This window comes from Choloepus didactylus, chromosome 16 (genome assembly GCF_015220235.1).
Source record: "Choloepus didactylus isolate mChoDid1 chromosome 16, mChoDid1.pri, whole genome shotgun sequence".
NCBI lineage: Eukaryota > Metazoa > Chordata > Mammalia > Pilosa > Megalonychidae > Choloepus > Choloepus didactylus.
In genome coordinates, this window is record NC_051322.1 from 2,192,020 (window position 1) to 2,211,623 (window position 19,604).

The window sequence follows — 19,604 nt, forward strand, 5'->3', positions numbered from 1 at the left end:
TTGTGTTAACTAAAACAATAAAATAAAATAGCACCCTTCACTGGATTTTGTCTGAGGTTGTCTAAGGGCAGAGGTGTCTCTGGAAAACCCCCATGTTTCAGTAAAGGCAAGCCTATGGCCGAGGAAGGAGCAGGGGGCGCGGGTGGGCACCAGAGGAGGGTGAGAGGGGGTGTCTCCTCTTGAGGCTTTCGAAGCACGTGCTGCTTGCTCCTCACCCCCCTTTAGGAATTGCAGGGCAGGTGTGATTTGCCCTGTTGGTGGAGCTCTGCCAGTCCCCAGTGACGGGTGGCACCGTTAGAGCAGGGGGAGAGCAGAGCCAGTGAGGGGTGGGGGTGATGGAAAGTACCCCCTCGGCCACAGAAAAATAGTCATTCCCAGTAGGTGAAATCCACCTGCAAACGTGCGTCCTGCGATTGCTCTTGGTAAGTCTCCAACACCTTCTCATTTCTCACCTTCAGGTATTTCTAGATTGCTCTAGGGAAGACCGAGGGAAAAGAAGGAGAGTCACAGGGCTGTGAGGAGGGGTGGGTTTTTCGAGGGCAGGGAAGTGGGGGCGCCACCGGCTTCTGCATCCTGTCCCCAAGGGCTCCAGCATGGCTCCCAGATACTTGCTTGCGGAGTGGCCTAGCCCCCCGAGTTTCTGCAAGGATTAAGTATGGCGAAATGCAAACAGCGGGGCACAGGCTCACTGCGCTCAGAGGAGGAAGGCAGGGCGGGAAACGGATTCTCCAGGCGCCCCTGGGAGCCTCGCGCACAGTTCCCCGGACCCCATTTGCTTTATTCCTCCCTGTTTGCACGACGAGGGACAGCAGCGCATGAAAGTTGACTTGGCTAACACAGCGACGAGGCCAGGAGCTCTGCACTGCCGTGTAGATTGCCTTTGTTCTGTGTTAAGTTCCACTTTTAGACAACAGCACTTTAGTCGAACACCAAGGAGCCTGAAAATAACTGAGTAAACATACACTACTGCTGATGGCCCAGGGGTATCATGAGAAGTTCTTTTTCTGTACCCCTTATGGTTAGAAGAAATCAGCAGGGTTAGACAATGCAGGTATGCAGCAGTGTGCGACATAAATGAGCATCAGCTTGGAAAAACACCATTGTTCAACAGTCTGACACAGTTGGAGATTTCCATTCATTGATACGTTCTTCAAATATGCAGCAGAATCAGGTTTTTACTGTGTCTGATAATGTGGTGGTGTTTGCAAAATTCAGACTTAACCTCTAAACTATTGATAGTTAACTCAACCCACCCTTCCAAGTTCTAATTACCACCAGAGAAAGGAGGGGAAAAAAACTAATTTGGACTAGGATACTAGTCTTCCTAAATGCATTGCTAGAATAAACATTTCTATGGAAAGCATTATATGAAATGCCACCTACCCTTCTTTTGTCTGCTATATGTATGTTGATTGAGAAATAGAACAAATGCATATTTTTGTACATAAAATTGTATTGACTGTAGGTAAAGTAATTTTACACTGGAGCTAGAATGGCAATAAAACATTATTTGTGAATGTTTTAGGAAAAAATCACAGAAGTTTACACTATAATTGTTTTCATAGAGAGACTGTGATAGGAGATACTAATTTAGTCAAAGCTGCAAATTCCAGGTGAGATTGGAGGTTTCTACTTGGGATCTAAGAGTGGGTCCTACAAATGCTCACAAGCCTTTGTTTGATGACACTCAGTGAGTGTTGTCTGCATCATCTTCCTCTCTCCCAGGATCTATCAGCCCAAAGAAGCTTTGTTATTATAGCTTGAAAATATGCAAATGCACACTTAAAAATGATTGATCATTTATCAGATTTAAGCAAAACTTGCTGATACACATATACCCCTGCATACCCTTTGGTGTTTAAATTAAAAAGAAAGCAACCACATAATCTCTCACACAGGTCTATAGGTCTTATTTTATTGCTTTAAAATAGAAATTCACCGCACTTTGTAGTGAGCTTGGGGACCCTGAACTCATGAAAAGAACTATTTAACAACAGTGGAAGCATTCCTTGTTAGTTAATTATAGCCTGCACAAGGAACCAGTGAACCCTGACCGTTGTAACAGATGACGCTACAGCAGAAGTTTGAAAAGTACATTGCATGCTGCTTGTTTGTCAAGTGCACAGTCCATATTTGGTTTGGAGCTTGGACTGACAGAAGGTGATGAGCAAATCTGCATGGACCAACTCCCAAGGATAACACACCCTCCTCCCTAATACCACATGCTCTCAAAATTAACCATACATTATGGGTCCTTTAGAGAGTTCTCAAGAAACACAGAGCAGTGACGGCCGGTTCTTCACAGTTGCCGCTAAGGCATTTATTGGACCCCATGGTATGTGAAAGGCCAGTCCCCCCACACCTCTGTCTCCTCAGGTCTGAAGTGAGAACAGCTGAGCACCTAACTCATAGGTGTTATTTGAGTGTTGTGAGAATTGTATGAACTAACATACAACACTCTTAAATAGTGTAGAACGCACAGCGTTCTCTAAGCGCTGGTCATCGCCACCACCTGGATGGACGTAGCTCAGAAACAGGAGCTGCAGTCTGAACAGAACAACCTGTAGAAATATGCCTTTTCCACAAACATTTTAGTTGAAGTTTATCACATTTTTCATCATTGATATCTTTAGAATTTCTAAACAACACCAGTTCTTTTTGGAGACTCAACATAGCACAAGAGAAAAATGCCTCTTAATGAAAATATCTATCAAAACTGTGGGGTCAAACAAGCTGAAAAGTGATGAGGGCTCTCTGTTGTGCTGCTGTGAATACTGGAAAGCATGCTTTCCTGGACAAAAGCTGTGACAGGAAAGGTCAATTTTCTAGCTGACAAGCTTGCCCCGACTGAGGCAGACTCGTTGGCAGGGGTGACACACAAAGGCCAGTCATGGGGGAACCTCTAGGAGCTGGAGGAGACCTCAGCTCAGAGGGCTGAGGACTTAACTAGAAGCTTTACTCTTGACTATTCCAAACTCTTAGATCAAAGCCTACGCTTCCTTCAGTGATTTTGTAATTCTTGTTTCGTTGTGCCTTAACTGCACGTAGAGGGTGATACATATATTGTGTGCTTGAAAAGATGTATCAACAATAGGCACTTGCTAGGGTAATGAATTCTTGTTTCCTGAGATACTTATTCAAGCCAGTGGGAAGGAGGTTGTCAGATAAGAAGACAGTATCGCCGTCTCTGACAGTTGGTGGAAACTGCAACAATGTGAGAGCTGCTCATTCCTCTGGAGCTGCCACTTGTCGAGCCAGGTCAGCGGACTGCGGGCAAGCACACCGGCTGGCTCCCCGGGTCGTGCCCGAGGGTGCTCTGGCTGTAGATGCTACATCACGGCTCAGTTTGATCCATGGGTTTATGTAACTTCCGTAACTATTTATTCACGTGTTTCTTTCCCCCGTGGTAGAGGTTGCCTCCTCTCGGGTGGGATCTAGCTGCCCACCCAGCACCTGCGGTGGGTCACACTCAGATAGTGTTTTCTGAATAAATGGGTGGCGAATGATGGTCAGCATAAGGTCAGTTGTAAACCATCCTTGTGAAAATGGTGGGTAAGAAAGTGGAAATTAGCTCTGGAGCCTGCGGTCTCAGGACAGGGAAGCCAGGGCTCAGCAAGTGACGTTACAGAAACTGGTGACACACTTTCTCTGAGAAAAGAAGACCGCAAGTAACAGAAGTGAATTGGGATGATCAAGTGTTTGGAAGGCATGGCTGTCTCATGAGGATTAATTGTAGGAAAATTAAAAGCGTCTCAAGTTATAGGAAAGAAGATTTAAGGAATGCAAAGGCGGGGAGAGAGCGGGAAGGAGCCCGGAGCCCCAGCCCCGGGGAGGTCGTGCCAGGCTAGAAGAATGAGAAAGGGCCTTTGGTGAGAGGAGAAGGAGGCGGTCAGCGGGGGGGGGGGGGTGGGTTTGGGCTGGATGAAGGTTTTACTGACATTAGAGCCCTTTGTGGAAAAAAGAGGCACCCCAGCCAGAGGACCCACCTGCCCCTCTTCTCCTGGCTGGGCCAGAGGAGAGGAGCCCTCCCAGGGAGGGAGCGGCAGCCGTGAGAGGCTGCAGGGTGGGCAGGGGGTACTCAGAGCTGCTCATCTGCGGTGCTGCCCAGCTGGATGCCCAGGGTAGGAAAGGGCTTTGCTGGGTCCTCAGCAGTCAGAATGGAAGATCTTCGCAGAGAGGGTCTAAGAATCCCACCTTGGACCCTGTGGGCACAGACATGAGGAAGCCCACAAAGCTGCAGCCCCAGGACTGTGTGTGCGCCCGCCATCCCTGCACCTGCCCCGGCCTCGCTGCTGTGATGCTCCCGCGTGGGTGAGGACAGTGGCTGCCTCCGGTTCAGCGGTCAGTCATGGGCACACTGCTGGCTCCTGCTCATCGCGCTCCAGATCCACCTGTCATGGAAGCTTTCTTGCAATTGAGTTTCTCTGGACAGCACCTGGAGCACCACCACTGCCTGGAGCACGGCAGGGTGGAGGGGTCCACGGTGCTGGAGGCTTTTAGACCACTCTGGGTGCACCATCGACGCAATCCCGATTGAGCAGCCAGGCTGTGCGCATGTTCCAGACTTTAGAGGCAAAGCCTTTCGTAACAGGAAAATCTTGGCTTCAAGAAAATCCAGAACCAGTATTGAAGTAATCCAGGGTTTTGGCAGGATTTGAACTTTATGGGGAGGAAGGAGAAGGCCATCTATTATAGCGGGAAGGAGGACAGACTCTAGAACCGAGCACCTGGACTTGAATGCTGGCCAAGCTCCTCTGAGACCCCCCTGCTTCGGCATTTCCGCCTGTGAGAAGGGACCATCTCCTGGGGTGGCCGGTGCTCACAGGATGGCCCGTCCTGTACGAGAAGTGTTGGAGGGTGGTGTGATGCCCTGTCTGCACTGACAAATCAGCGGGGGCTTCCCGGGGGAGGCAAGAAGGTGCTGGGAGGGGCCGCACCGGGCAAGGAGTCCCGGGACCTGACCCCACCCCTCCCAAGCTGGCCCCCGCTGGCTCACCATCCGTCCAAGGTTTCAGCACCTGTGCGCTTCCCCACCCCATGAGATGCTGTTTGCAAAATCTGTTTTAGAACGGGTTTTCTTTCTGTGTTCTTGTCGGTTCCCTTGATGCTCAGCGAGGAGTGGGGGGCTCTCTGAAGGACCAGGTTGGAACCAAGGAGGAATTCCCATCTCTCCATCTCTTCCCTCACCCCACTCAGCATCCTTCCAAAGCCAACGCACTGGCCAGCCCCCTTCTCCAGCTGCCTCCCACGTGTCAGGGCAAGGAACAGAGTGACGGGCAGTGGGGCCCACGTGTGGGGCCAGACGCAGAGATCCGGGGCAGAGTCCCCGGCTCCGGGACAGACAGAGCTGCTGCCTGGAAACAGATCGGACTCAGGTGGCCCAGAGGGAAAGACCCTGCACTGAACTGATTGCTCTGCTCTCACCATCTCGAAATTCTTTTTTTAAAATTAACTTTATTTGTCAAAAAATTAAAAAAAAACCACACACACATCTTGATTCAGTTTTATCAAGAAACCTCATAGGAGAAAGCTACTTTCTTTCCTGTTTTTTTAGGTTCCAAGGGGAGTTGTTTTGTTACTTAGAAGGAGAAACACCGATACATAAATTAGAACATTCTGTCTTTATTATCCAATCATGAAAAATTTTGTATGACATGTTTGGGTTGGCAATAAAACTATTTTTTTCTGAGTATCAGGGCATTGTTTCTTTTTACCATGTACTCTTTCACACGTAGACCAAAGATTTCTTTTTATCTGTCAGAAAGAAAATACAAATGATGTTATTTCCTTTTACCTAATGGCCCAACAGATGATTGAAGGATTTTTTTCCTTCCCTCAGAGGAAAACACGAGTGTCTATAATCTATCTCCTGAAGATGTTTAGATTGTTTTGATGGCTCCTTAATTTTCATACATTGGAAATAGTTTCCCTCTAACCACCTTATCCTTTTGTATATGAGCCTGTTTATAGGTAGACACTTTGAACTATATCTACAACCCTAATCATTAGTATCTGCACTTCATAAATATCCCTTTAAGATGCTGTTTGATACCTTTTTCAGTCATGGAGGAAACGATCCAAACACGCCTGTTTCGAAAGCAGCTAAATGTATTACAATAAATTTGCTTTCTCTGTGCTGTAGAATTGGAGACCTATAAGATGTTGAATAAGAAAACTGATACCACAGCTTATCTGTCCAAAAGCTAGTGGTGTTAGGAAGCCCAGTAATTGAAAAATGGATAGCATTGATATTTGAACCTTTTTATATAACCTTTGAAGTGTAAGCCTTTTGGGGAATAAATTGCTTTTTGTAACAAGAACAATGTCAGATCCCATATTTAGAATCCGTGCACTTAATTCATTTTCAGACAGAGAAACTCATGTTTTCTTGTTGGGAAAAACATTGCAAAATGGATTAAGCTTCACCCTCGAGAGATGATAACCCAATATAAATAACTGCAGGCTGATCTTTATTAGTTACTGAGCAAATATTGCCAAATAGGACAGGCGACCTTCAACGATGATTGATCTGGGATAAGTCGTCAACAACATTGTCTTTGGAGAATAACTTTGGGGCATTTTGGGATCTTTAGTCTCTTCTTGTTTACGGGGCTGCAATGAAGCTAGTGCTGGGGCAGAGTTAGTGCATCTTATTTAATGGTGAGGATTAAAGCTAACGCCGCCGCTGCGTGATGACATCCGATTCCGGGGTGGGTAAACTGTTCAATGTTTGTTGAGCTGATCAGAACTGCAGAACAGGGTACCGAGGTGAAAACCTAAACCTGCAGAACTTCTCAAGTTTCAGGCAGTCTGGTTGAGCTCTGCGTTTCATGGGTTCTGTAATAATGAATAATTTACTCAAGGTGACACTGGAGAACAGGACGGCCACATGATCTGGGCAGCCTGTAATGCAGACGAGGAAAGGGATGGGGGAGAGGCCAGTTATGTCTGCACCGTCCTGAAACAATCAGCAATTGGAAGATGAAGAAAATCAGTTGAGGAGGTTATTTGTTTTCATAAAAAATAAGAAGATAATTAAAAACAAGTAACAAACTGGAATGGAACATTCACCCTGGTTTTCACCTTTCAGATGATGGTCGTCTGTGAAGAACAGCTGCATTGTTCCATTTTCCTCTCATCCTCCTTTTCAAGGCTTTGCTGATGCCTTCCTGTCCCTCAGTCGTGTTCATTCAAAACAACCGGAAACAGAATGCGCCACTGTTCTGTTTCCCGGTGCAGCGGCCAGAGCTGCCTCCCTGCACAGTGCATGGCAGGAATCATAGCAGACGGGGAGAGACGAGGTTTTCCAACGCGCCCAGCGCAGTGGGGATTCTGCGGGAAGCGTTGGAGGACACTACGTTCAGAGAAACAGCAGTGGCTGAGGGTCATCCTGGAGCACTCCTTTCGTGTGCCTCGTCCTCGCCTGTAGCTCCATGGAGAGGCAGTGGCTGTTCGAATCCGTGGAGAACAGGGTTGAAGATGCAGTGGGGGTGCGGGAGGGCAGGGATGCATCAAAGACCTGCGCTCTCCTGGGTCTGGAGGGAAGCGAGGCCATCGGAGGGCTCCCAGCCCCCTCTGAGGCCACCTTCCCGATCCTGAGGCCAGAACAGAGCTCGGGGGGTCTTCCAGGGTCCATAGGTCGCTGGAGCACACAGGGAGTGGCCTGCAGGAGGCGACCGCAGGTGTCCTCTAGGGGATGTAGAGGGCTGAGGAGTGAGCACTTGAGTGACGCTTACCTGCTGGACCTTGACCTGCAGTGTCCCAGGGCGGCCCTGACCTTGTAGCTCTTACTGCTGGGGGTGGGACAGCCAGTCACCCCCCGGGATCCCTGGCCAGTGACTTCTTGCTAGGTCTGAAGTGGGAGGCACTGACCAGAGACTAAAAAGCAAGAGGTGGGGAGAAGCTCCCTGCTCTGGCTTTGACGTGGCTGGTGATTGCCGTGGTGACGGCAGAGGTGGTCCGGTTCCAGATGCTCACAGTCAGGGCAGCAGCAGCTTCTTCTCATCGGCCCCTCTGGGATTCGGCCTCTTCTGGGAATAAAGACTGAGCATGGCCACGTCTCCAGCAGCAGGTGCAGGTGAGTGAGCTCCAGGTGGAGCCCAGCAAGTTCTGGTCCTAGGACCAGCAAGCGCTCATTCTACTTCCCAGCACCCCCCTCCGTGCCTGTTTCCTCTCACAGGTGTTTTAGCACCATGGCAAGCAACTTTGTGTAAAATACTCTTTCTCTTTCAAATATCTAGATAAGATATTGTTTTTCTTGCTGATAAAGTATTATTGTTACTTTAACTTTGTTATTATTTCTAATAAATTAATAGATAGAAGCTGTTTCTATTTTTTTCAGCTTCTTGTACATCTTCCTTCCATTTTTTTCAGCTTCTTGTACATCTGGTTGACATATCTTCCTCAAAATCACCACGGTCATTGTGGGAGGAGATACAGATTTCTAAAATTATTTGTTAGCCCCAAGATAAGAACACACTCAGCAAGAGGCAGGTGACAGTGAGATGGAAAGTGGACAGATCCATCATCAGCCCAATAAAAAGCAGAGTTACACATAATTGTTTTCTTACAATGCAGAAGCTTCTACTGCAGTACCTGACACGCAGGCATCAGAGGGAGAGCTGCCGAGCGCTGGCCCTGCCCTTGAAGGCTGGGGGGGTTGGACTCTGTGCTACACCTGCTCTTCCGACTGCCCGCGGGAGCAGTTTCGGGGCTGAGGCAGTTTCCTTCAGAAACGTCATTGCCTAAGCAGAGGAAGACCCTTTGCCTGCAGCCGTCCCCAGGACTGTCAGGTAAATGCCACTTGAAGGTCCTGCAAGAATAATGTCCTACTGTAGAGAAGGCACTAGTGGTGAGGGACTATGAAAGCAGAGCTCATCTTTTGGAGTTTGGCAAGGATTCATTATGTTCCTTATATCTTTTATAACTTGGAAATAAATTTCACTGAGGCCTTCCAGATGGTGCTGAGGATAAATTCTATGTGAACATTTTCCTGTGTGTGTGCCAAGGCTATATTATATCCAAACCCCTATCACAACCAGTTAAAACTTTAGTTGATCTTTTTATTAGGTAGGATGTGACAAAAAATGTTTGATTTTATCTTAGTAGAGGCATTTCTTGAACTTGTCAAATAATTTCATTATTTTTACTCTCTAGACCCAGAGTAATTGCCCCTCAAAATACATCCCAGCATCTTATTTTCATAAAAGGAGAAAAATAACTGTTGTTGCATTTGAAACAAAACCGGCCACTGGCCAAGCACTCCCAATCTACCTGAATTTGGATCCCAGCCTGAGCACTTTGTAGCCAGCCGGACTTCAACATGTTGTTGAGTCTCTCAGGACCTCAGTTTCCACATCCACAAAATGGAGAGAAAGCATGATCTCTTCTACGGGACATTTATGAGGACCAAACTTGTTAATTCGTATAAAGTGCCCAGAGAGAGTCAGATTGTGTAGGTGTTAACTATATGTTTTGGAAAGTCTTGCTCGTTTCCAAAATTATCTTTTTGTGAATCACCTAATCTCTCCAGTTTCTTTGTCTGAAAAATTAGCTGATTGAGCAGCTCCATCCAGAGTTAAACTTTTCTAAGATTTGGAAAAACAGCTCATTGAATCCCTCTAATTACAGTTTGATCCTGTTTTTATAATAGATTTTATGAAGCATGTGGATGATCTGAACATGATCGCTGGACTCGACTGTATGGTGTGTGGCTTTCTGTGTGCCTCTGCTCACAGCCCATGCCCTGAGCCAACAGGGCTGCTCCCCTGAGCTTCGCAGCTGCTCGCTGGAGGTCTGTCCTCTTCCTCTGGACACTTTTCCCCCTTCCATCTCTACCAGGACACTTCTGCAACCGCTCGCACCTCCATGTCTTCCCATGGCAGTTAGAATTCCATCTAAACTCCCCGATTGCCCCGGGGCCCCAGGCAAGGCACCCCTTGCTCACTGCCCTGACTTTCTGACTTGTCTCTCACTGACCCTCCTTTGTCTTAGCCATCCTTGGCTCCTCTCCTTTCAAGGTGGAAGTGTTTGCTTCATCCTTGACCTGGGATATCTTCCCTAGGAACCTCTCATGGCTGGTGTTTTTCTTTGGGATAGAGATCAAGTCCCAAGTATTCTATGAGTCATAGAGAGGTCTTTCTTGACCACCCATCAAAAACATCACCCCACCCCACCTCAAACCTCTAGACTCCCAGTTACATCTCCGTGTTTTGTCCTCTGCACAGTACTAGCTCTGTCTGCAATCACTGGGCTAAACGGCGGATTTACCTGTCTGCTGCCTGTGTCCCTGTGTGCTCGTCGTTGGGCCATGTCCCCTCTGGTTAGAAGAGCTCCTGGCACAACCAGTGTTTGCAGGAGAAACGGATACCTCATTTAAATGTCCTCACAGGAGCCTCAGATCTTTCCCCAGCTGGATGTTCTCTGTTCACCCTCGGCAATTTCAGAATGCATTGCTTCAGAATCATCTCATCCCACATGCTACACTGTCATTCAGCTAATTGCATTTCACTAATTGCATTCTACTAGACTACACATTTTTAGGACAAAGAAAGACGGTCTTTTGTACCTTAGTGTGTTTCTTCCATCTTTTTCCCTACTTCATTGTGCATAACTTCTACGAATGGAAGAATGGGATAATTTACTTCACAAGAGATTTTGAAGCTATGTGGATATCTTGGCTTTCATTCTTTAAACTGTTTATTCTGAGACAAGTATATTCACAGGAAGTTGCCAGAAAATGTACAGAGAGTTCCCATGTGACTTCCCCCGCATTTCTGCCAATGGTAACATCTTATTTACTATCTTGATTGTACAATATCAGAACCAGAAATTGGTGTTGGTACAATCCCTGGAGCTTATTCAGATTTCTGGAGTTTCATAAGCACTTGTGTCTGTGTGTGTGTGTGTGTCTGTGGTTCTGTGCCATGTTATCACAGGTGTAGATTTGTGTGAGCACCCAAATCCGGGTACAGAGCTGTCCTTTCAGCACAGAGCTCCCTCGTGCTACCCTTACAGACACATCGGCACCTTCCTACCTTGGCAACCACTAACTCGTCCTCCATCTCTACGACCTTGTCATTTCAAGAGTGCTACATAAACAGAATCCACTGTATACATGTTTTTGAGATCAGCTTTCTTTTCACTTAGCATAATTCCCTTAAGATCCGTCAAGTTGATGCATGAAACAATGGCCCATTCCTTTCCATGGCTCAGTCGTGTTCCATGGAAACAGTGTGCCATAGTTCACGCAACCCTTCAACCTGAGAAGTACTCTGTTTGTCACAAATGAAGCCACTATGAACATGGGTTTACAGGTCTTTGTGTGAACAGAAGTTTCAATTTCCGTGCGGTAAATTCCCAGAAGTGCAACCACTGGGTTGTATGGTAATTTTATGAGAAACCGTCGAACTGTTCTCCAGAGGCTGTATCACTTCAAATTCCTACAGCAATGGATGAGGGATCCAGTTTCTCTGCATCTTCACCCTGGCATACATCTTACATATTTAGTGTAAATTAATTTATCTCTGTTTAAACTGAAAAATTAGGCTGATTCACTTGCCAAATAACAAGAATATTCTCAATTTTAGAATACAGTTCAAATGTATGTATGTAAATGTCTGCATACACATATAACCTCATATATACATATAAAAGTCATTATAGAAGGTTTTAAGAAAGTAAATACTTTAAGCATTGTTTTACTATGTAAGTTGTATTTTTTTTCCTTGTCATATGATTTAGTGATACTTTATACTTAGGAAATGGAAATGGCTTTTTGAAATCCCTGCATTTTTGGCATTTTATGAACATCTTTGATTTGCCTCCAATTGTGCCAGTGGGGCAGAACTGACATGGGCCCTCTTGCCCCCGGGGAACGCCACTCGGCTCCACGACACTCCTGCTCTTCTGACTGCTCATGGGAAAGGAGGGAAGAGAGACTGCTCCTGTGTCCATTTGGCTCTTGACTCCCATGGAAAAGCCACAGAAGGTGTCTCAGTCGCCCACTACATGGGCCTCTCCAATGGGCCAAATGAGTCCATCTTGGCCTGGTAACTCCCACGACATGCTCGGAAGGCTGTCGTCTCCACCCAGTCTGCGTTTTCTCTCCTCCTTTGGACGTCATGGCCATCACCTCCCCATTTGCCAGGTGCTGGGGTGGGAGACACTCAGCCAGGCAGGGGTTCCACAGTTGCCTGTGAGAGCAACTTGATATTCAAGGGTCGGTCAGCACTGGAGAGTAAGAATAAGAGTACCGTTAAGAAAACCTAAAATGCAAAACAAATCAGTGATGTGTAGAGGTCTCCACCAATGGATTAACTATGAATAGAAAATACTCTTCTTTCTGAATAATGTGACAAGATTTACGGTGCCATCTGGTATCTGACTGTCTTTATCTCTCCAGTCTCATGTTTCTCCCTCTCCTTCCCCTTCCTTCCCCCTCCTTCCCTCCCTTTCTTCCATCCTTCATTCCTTCCTTCTCTCCTTCCTTCCTCTTATTAAAAACCGTTTAAATTTGCAGAAACGTATACTAAATAATATAATAAGCACTTGTGTAACTACCTCAGATTTTGCAGATATTAATATTTTGCTATACTTTCTTAAGTTTTATTTAAAAGAAATAAAATATCTCAGATAAATTTTTAGCTTCCTATGTTCCCTTTCCCAATCTTATTCCATTCATCCCAGAGTAATCTGTCCTAAATCTGGTGAATCTCAATCCCAAGCACAATTTAAAGTTTTGATTGCATAAATGATACAAGGTTTTAAATGTTTTAAAAATGTTTATATTTACAAATGTGATAAGCCCATGAATTTTCTGCAAACTTGCTTTTTTCACTTCATATTATTTTTCATATTTATCCATTTTCATGTATGTAGCTCTGGGATTCATCATATAAATCTTCCAGAACTTGAACATTCTGCTCTTGATGGAAATTTATGTTGTTTGCTTTTTAACATTAATTGCGAATGATGCTGTTGAGGACAGTTTTGCTCAGTGTCTTCTGCGCATGTGAGAGATTCTCACCAGGGTATATGGTGTGTGCCGTCACCCAGAAGATCTGGTGACAGTGGTCAGTCCGGAGTCAGCGCCGTTGGAGGCATTCTCAGGGCGCACATCGACAGTGGCACAGATGAGCTTCCCATGACTTTCCAATTGTCCAATACTGTCTTTCAAATAACATTTTATGTAGAAAAGTTCCTCCATAGCCTTTGTTGGATTTACTCCTAGCTACTTCATGGTTGATGACTGTTGGGGATTGAATTGTCTTCCCCTTGGAAAAAGGACCTTCGAAGGAGCTCTTAGTTAAGGTGCACTCAGACTGTGAGGACGGGCCTTCATCCAGCATGGCAAAGCAAGTGGGCACGGAAAGAGAAGCCGCAGGGAGCAGCCAGGGCTGGACGTCAGTGGAACTTGGGAGAGAAAGGAGAGGACGTCACCATGTGCAGTGCCATGTGACAGGAAAGCCAAGGAACCCAAAGATCACCGGCCACCAGAAAGTACGACCCCAGGAAGAAGCCAGCCTTCCAGCCTCTGCAACTGCGAGCCGGTAGGTGTCTGCTGTGACCCGACCCAGTGTATGGTGTTCGTTTCAGCAGCCGGGAGGCTAAAACAATGACGTTACTGCCCATTAGGTTTTTTAAGTGGCTCTCTCTAATTGTTTGTAACTGGTGTATAAGACAATTTCTGAATGACCTTATTATTTGTAATAATTCTTTTGTAGTGTCTCTTGACCTTCAAGTGTCATATTATCTGATATTTATTGGTCTTTGTCAGCCACAAACCTTTCTTTGTTTTACTCATCTTAGCCCACAGGTTTCCAGATCCAGCGGTGTGTTGAAGGGGTAACAATTGGCAACCTAGTTTTGGACCTGATTTTAAAGGGGGTTCTTGAAATGCTTCACAATTCAAAACGTCTTTTGCTGTAGGGTTCTGGTAGGCAACATTTATCAGGCCAAAGAGCCCTCCTCCAGTTGGCTAAGTTTTCTTATTTAAAATGATTAATGTAATTAAAGGTTAAATTTTATCAAATGTTTTCTCTACACCTAAGCAGGTGATTATAGATCTTTTCTCCTTCAATCTGATAGAGAATGCTATCAGTAGATGCTTTAATATAAAGCCATTCTTGCTTTTTTGGAATATGGCTAACTTGGTCATGGTGTAGCTTTTTAAATACAAACCTGGATTTGTTAATATTTCAATCAGGATATTTTGATCTATGTTTATTCAGTGAACTTTGCCTATAACTTTCCTTTCTTAACTGTATATGTCTGGTTTAGTATTAAGGCTATACTAAGTGTGCAAAAATGAGTCAAGGAACCTTCCTTTTTTCTTCATTCTCTAAATAGAATTACATAGATTTGGGTAATCTGTACCTTGAAGATTTGATCAAACATTTCTAGAAAACTGACCGAGCTACTGGTGGTTATGTGTGTGTGGGTGTGTGTGTGGGTGTGTGTGTATGTGCATGTGCATGCTGTTTTGTTTTCTGTTTTTTTCCTTTATTTTGGTGGATAGATTTTTAAATATAAATTTTATTTTTCTAGTGGGTTTAAATCTAGTCAGTTTTTTTTAGTTTCTCTCAACTCTATATGATTATACTTTTCTTGGATATTATCTAACTCATCTAAAATTTCAGATTTATTGGCATTAAGGTGTTTATTTTATCCCTTATAATAGATTGAATCTCTGCTGTCAGCAATATGTTCCCTTTGTCATGCCTATTAGTGTTTTCTCATATTTTTGTTTTTTCCTTGATCAACTGTGTCAGAGGTATGATCATTGAATTAATACTTCCAAACAAGCAAATTTATCATCCTTGATTCTCTTTATTACTTGTTTTCTATTTCATTAACTTTTACTCCTAGCTGGATTATTTCTTACTTTTCACTTTCCTTGACTTTATTCTTTTTGATGATGTTTATATGACTTGAGTTGCACACTTGACTCATTACTTTTGTCTTCTAATATAAACTTTTATCAGAAGTATGTATCAGAAGTTTTGATAGTATGTTCACTAGCATTATATTCTATAATTTTATATATTATAAAATTTTTTTAATAATTTTATATTTTATAAACTGTAAAGAATGTGTACTTTTCAACTTGTTGGGTACAGTGCTACAGGTATTCCCATTAAATCAAGTTTGATAAATGTGTTGTTCAAGTCTTTTCTATAGGTAACATTTTTTGGGCCTATTAAATCTATCATTTTTCAACAACAGGGTGTTTACTTATACCACTAAGGTTATAGTAATGTTTCATTATTTCTTTCCAATTCTGAAATATATTTGAAGATATTTAAGGTAAAGGAAACCCTAGTATTATTATATCTTTCTGGTTAAATGTTCCATTTATTATTAAATATTGATCATTTTTCATAGTAATAATGTTTGTTCCCTGATATTAATATAACCCAAGAGCTTTTTTTAAAAAATTAGAGTTTCTTGCTTGGTGAATTTTTTCCATTATTTTCTTTCCAATATAATGAAGTTATACACAATGTTATTATTTGTTTAGTGGTTTAACTTACATTTTTAAGAAGCGTTCTTGACTGGACAAATTCTAAATATAAGCAGTACTTCCTCTCAATCAACATGAACCATTAGTTCTTTAATTCTGATTGTCTATCGTAAACCTTATTATTGTCTGTTACTTTAGTTCTACTTGGTTTGTCATCATTATTGTAACTATAATTGTTTTGTATAGTTAGACCTTATTTACATGGACCCATATATTTTTTAAAAAATTGATCTCCATTCCTGTCTTTATTTCCCTGGAATCCATTTCCTTCTCCCTGAAGTACACCCTTTGGTGGTTTTCTTCATTGAAAGTGGGCTGGTGTAACCCATCCTAGTCCTACCACATACATGAACTTTGGACAATTGTTTAAGACTTTAGTGCTTGCATGTCCTCACCTGTGCGGCCGAGTCAAGAACAGTATTTACCTGGTAGAAGTGCTGGGAGGGTGGAAAGAGCTGATCCATGCAAACATCTGTACGTAGAAAGTGCTGTGTAAGTATCGGTTATTAATATTGCTGATTTTTTCTGGAAATGTCATTATTTGCCCTCACTTATCAAGGTTGATTTCGATGAATGGCAGTTTTTTTCTGAGCATTTTGAAGGTGTTATTCACTTGCTTTTTGCTTTTATTGCTGCCGTTGGGAAGCAGTTGTTTGCCAAGTATTGTTCCCTTGTGGGAAATTATATTTTCTTGCAGATTGCTTTTAGGATCTTCTCTTTGTCTTTGGAGTCTGTTCCGTGGCATCAACAGGATTTGTCTCCGTGTGGATTCATTTTTATTTATTCTGCTTCTGATGTAGGGATTCATTGTCTTTCATCATTTCAAAATAAATTTTCACCCTTAAACTCTAAGTGTGGTCTCTTCCTGGTTAGTGTATTGGACTTTCTCAGTCTATTCTCCGTGTTTCATAATCTCTCATTCATAATGTAGTTGCCATTTTCCCAAGGTATCTCAGCTCTAAGTCCTCTCCTTATTTTCTACTCTGTAACCTGGGACAGAAATTACCTTCCCCACAGCCAGCTGGCTTCCAGGAGACTGGGAGGGAGCAGGAGAGAAGAAGGGGTGAGCTCCTCCGTGCTCGCTAGCTGTGGCTTCCAGTGTCACTCTGCAGAAGGAGCGGGTGCTGGCTCCAGCTCGCTTCCTCCTCCCAGAACCCACCTCACTTTACCTGCTGAGCAGCACCCCTCTTCCGTGGGTCCCTTCCTCCAAGCCCCCGGGCTCTGACAATGCCTTCTGTGTCCTTTATCCCCGTCCCTAAGGGGTGGCAGCTTCTGGGTTTCCTCAGCCCTCCTGCTCCACGTCTAGTCCCCGACCTGTGATGGACCTTTCAGTCTTCGTGGGTTGCTTCTTCTTGTGACTCGTGACACTTTGTTTTAAACCCCCTTCAGCGAAGGGTTCTGCATGAGGCACTAGCGTGCTTCCCTCTGAATTCTCAGGTTTTATAGCTCACTAGGTACCATGATTTACTTTAATTCCTCAGCTTGCGGGTCCTAGACTGTATGGTATCAACCTAAACTCCAAGGCAACGTGTGGCACAGCCTGTGGTTACAAATCCCAACAAAGATTTCTCTCAATACTGGACAGACCGATTTCTTTCCTACACATGATATTGGAGGTTTAGCTCTTTTTGGACTCCAATTCCAACCTCATCATCTGTGACTCCCACCCCCCATCCCCAGGACAGCGGCACAACTAAATTAATGCTGATTGTTTCAGCAGCCTCCTTACTTCTCAATATTCCCCTTATTTTTATGCAAATCGAGATCCTTTCTTCAGAAGGTTCTTGTTTATATTTTATCCAGCATTTGTAGATGTTAGTAGTGGGTGGATTTCAAGTTTCCTTGAGTCAATATTTTGGGACATTGAAGTTCTTATTTAATTCAGTTGGTAACAGTAGATGAGATGAAAACAAAGTGCTGGAAATACTCAGTCAAAATCACTTGAAGACGTAAAAAATGATCAGAAGATTTTTTTCCCTTTTTTCTTTTATTAATCCAGGAGATTTACCTTTTATGGCATTAAGTATTGCCTAAGTTGTTGATTATTTTTTAAAATAGTGAAATACTGCATAACCCATTCTATGTTCCTTGACAAGTTACAAGAAAAAGTTTAAACAAATTGTATATGCACAGCAATAAGGAAAACAGTTCCTTACTACAAGAATCAAATAACTTTAATGCTTTAGGAAGAAATGTGAGAACACAATATAAATCTGACAATGATAATCTGCTTCGGAATAAGGTGTGCCAGTTTGAATGTATTGTGTCCCCCAAATGCCAATATCTTTGTGGTCTTGTGTGGGGCAGAAGTTTTTGTGCTGGTTGGATTTGCTTGGAATGTGCCCCACCCAGCTGTGGGAGATGATTCTGATGAGATGTTCCCATGGAGGTGTGGCCCCGCCCATTTGGGGTGGGCCTTGATGGGTGGAGCTATATAAATGAGCTGACTTAGAGAGAGGGAACTCACAGAGTGCAGCTGGGAGTGATGTTTTGAAGAGGAGCAAGCTTGCTAGAGAGGAACGTCCTGGGAGAAAGCCGTTTTGAGGCCGGAGCTTTGGAGCAGATGCCAGCTGCCTTCCTAGCTAACAGAGGTTTTCCGGAGGCCATTGGCCATCCTCTGGTGAGGGTACCCGATTGCTGATGTGTCACCTTGGATGCTTTGTGGCCTTAAGACTGTAATTGTGTAGTGAAATAAACCCCCGTTTTATAAAAGCCTATCCATCTCTGGTGTTTTGCATTCTGCAGCATTAGCAAACTAGAACATAAAGCATCACATGAAGGACAAGAAAACAATCACTGCAGCGGCTGACACTGCAATGAGCAGGTTAGCAAAGGGCTGCTGTGAAAATACAGTTCATGCCATCGCATATCACGAGGATGATGAATCTGCATAACTGTTACATTAATATGATGATTTAAACCATGTGAAATCTTTCGAATGAAAATATGGTTGTGTCTTTCTTTTCTCTGAGGGGGGAAATACCATTAAGCCAAAAAATTAACTATGTGTTATCAAAGGTGAATTCAAGAATATATGTTACCTTATCCAAAAAAGTATGTCGCCTTGCCATCAGAGACATCATTCTTTAATGCTCTTATTAATACACTGTCAAAAAGACAGGGAAAGATGTAGTAACATTTGCACTCATCATGCAGAGGCAATGAGAGGAGAAAACCAAAAAAGGGGGTTTATACAAGTTTTTGTCAAAATGTGCTCAATTTCTCATTCTCTGTTTTATAGACAAAACTAGTTGTTCAGATTTCCGTTACCTTGAAAATAGTGCTGTACGTGGTTGCTTGTACTTATCTGCAATATTTAAATTTGCAACCCATCAGAATAATGTGCAATTCAAAGGGATGGTGGGGTTAGGGTTTAATTTTTCGTACTGAAGTTGGTTGATTTTCTCAATGCCAGAAAACGATGTGAATATTTCAGATAAGAGAAGACATTATTAAGATTTTTGTTTTAATTCATATGTTTATTTGATAAGCATTCCCTGTGCATCCAATATGGACAGGAAAGACAAAGAGATTGCATGAAGTAAATATCTCCCAAGCACAATGTGCTTTTTTCACTAAGTCAAATGAGCTCAGTTTGGCAAGGCACTTTCCATGTTTACAACCCTAGATAAAGTGTTGGGAATAAAATTAAAACTGTGATTTTCAATTCAGCATGTAAAACATTTCCAATTACATTGCTTAATATCTCATAATCTCGCAAGAAACACTGGAAAATATTACCCTCCAAACATGATTTAAATTGGCTTGGAGCTCCCTTTAAATTCTCTCTCAATTGAAGAGTGCCTATTAAGGAATAAACACAGTTTTGAAATATTGTCATATAAGGCAGGAGAATTTTAAGTAAAAATTTGAAGGTGCTCTACACATTATTTTGGAAATTTTAATCAAAGAGTGATTTGAGTCTGTAAACTAAGCTGGTAAATCAAAACAAAATACTTGATCACTTGCATATAATTATCTCTATGAACTTTATTTTTATTGTTTTTTGTTGCAATGTGAACAGACACATTGCTTTTCATAATAAAGAAATGTAACAGAAAATAATTATTACAAAATTAAC

The 19,604-nt window shown here is 43.4% G+C and overlaps 1 long non-coding RNA gene across 1 annotated transcript; it reads left to right on the forward strand.

The window, feature by feature from the left end:
* Positions 1-7,545: 7,545 nt before the first annotated feature.
* LOC119511713 lies at positions 7,546-11,860 on the forward strand. The gene is made up of 3 exons (XR_005212233.1): positions 7,546-8,077; positions 8,578-8,792; positions 11,838-11,860. It is a non-coding gene; the product is annotated as an uncharacterized LOC119511713 (long non-coding RNA).
* The last annotated feature ends 7,744 nt before the right edge of the window (positions 11,861-19,604 follow it).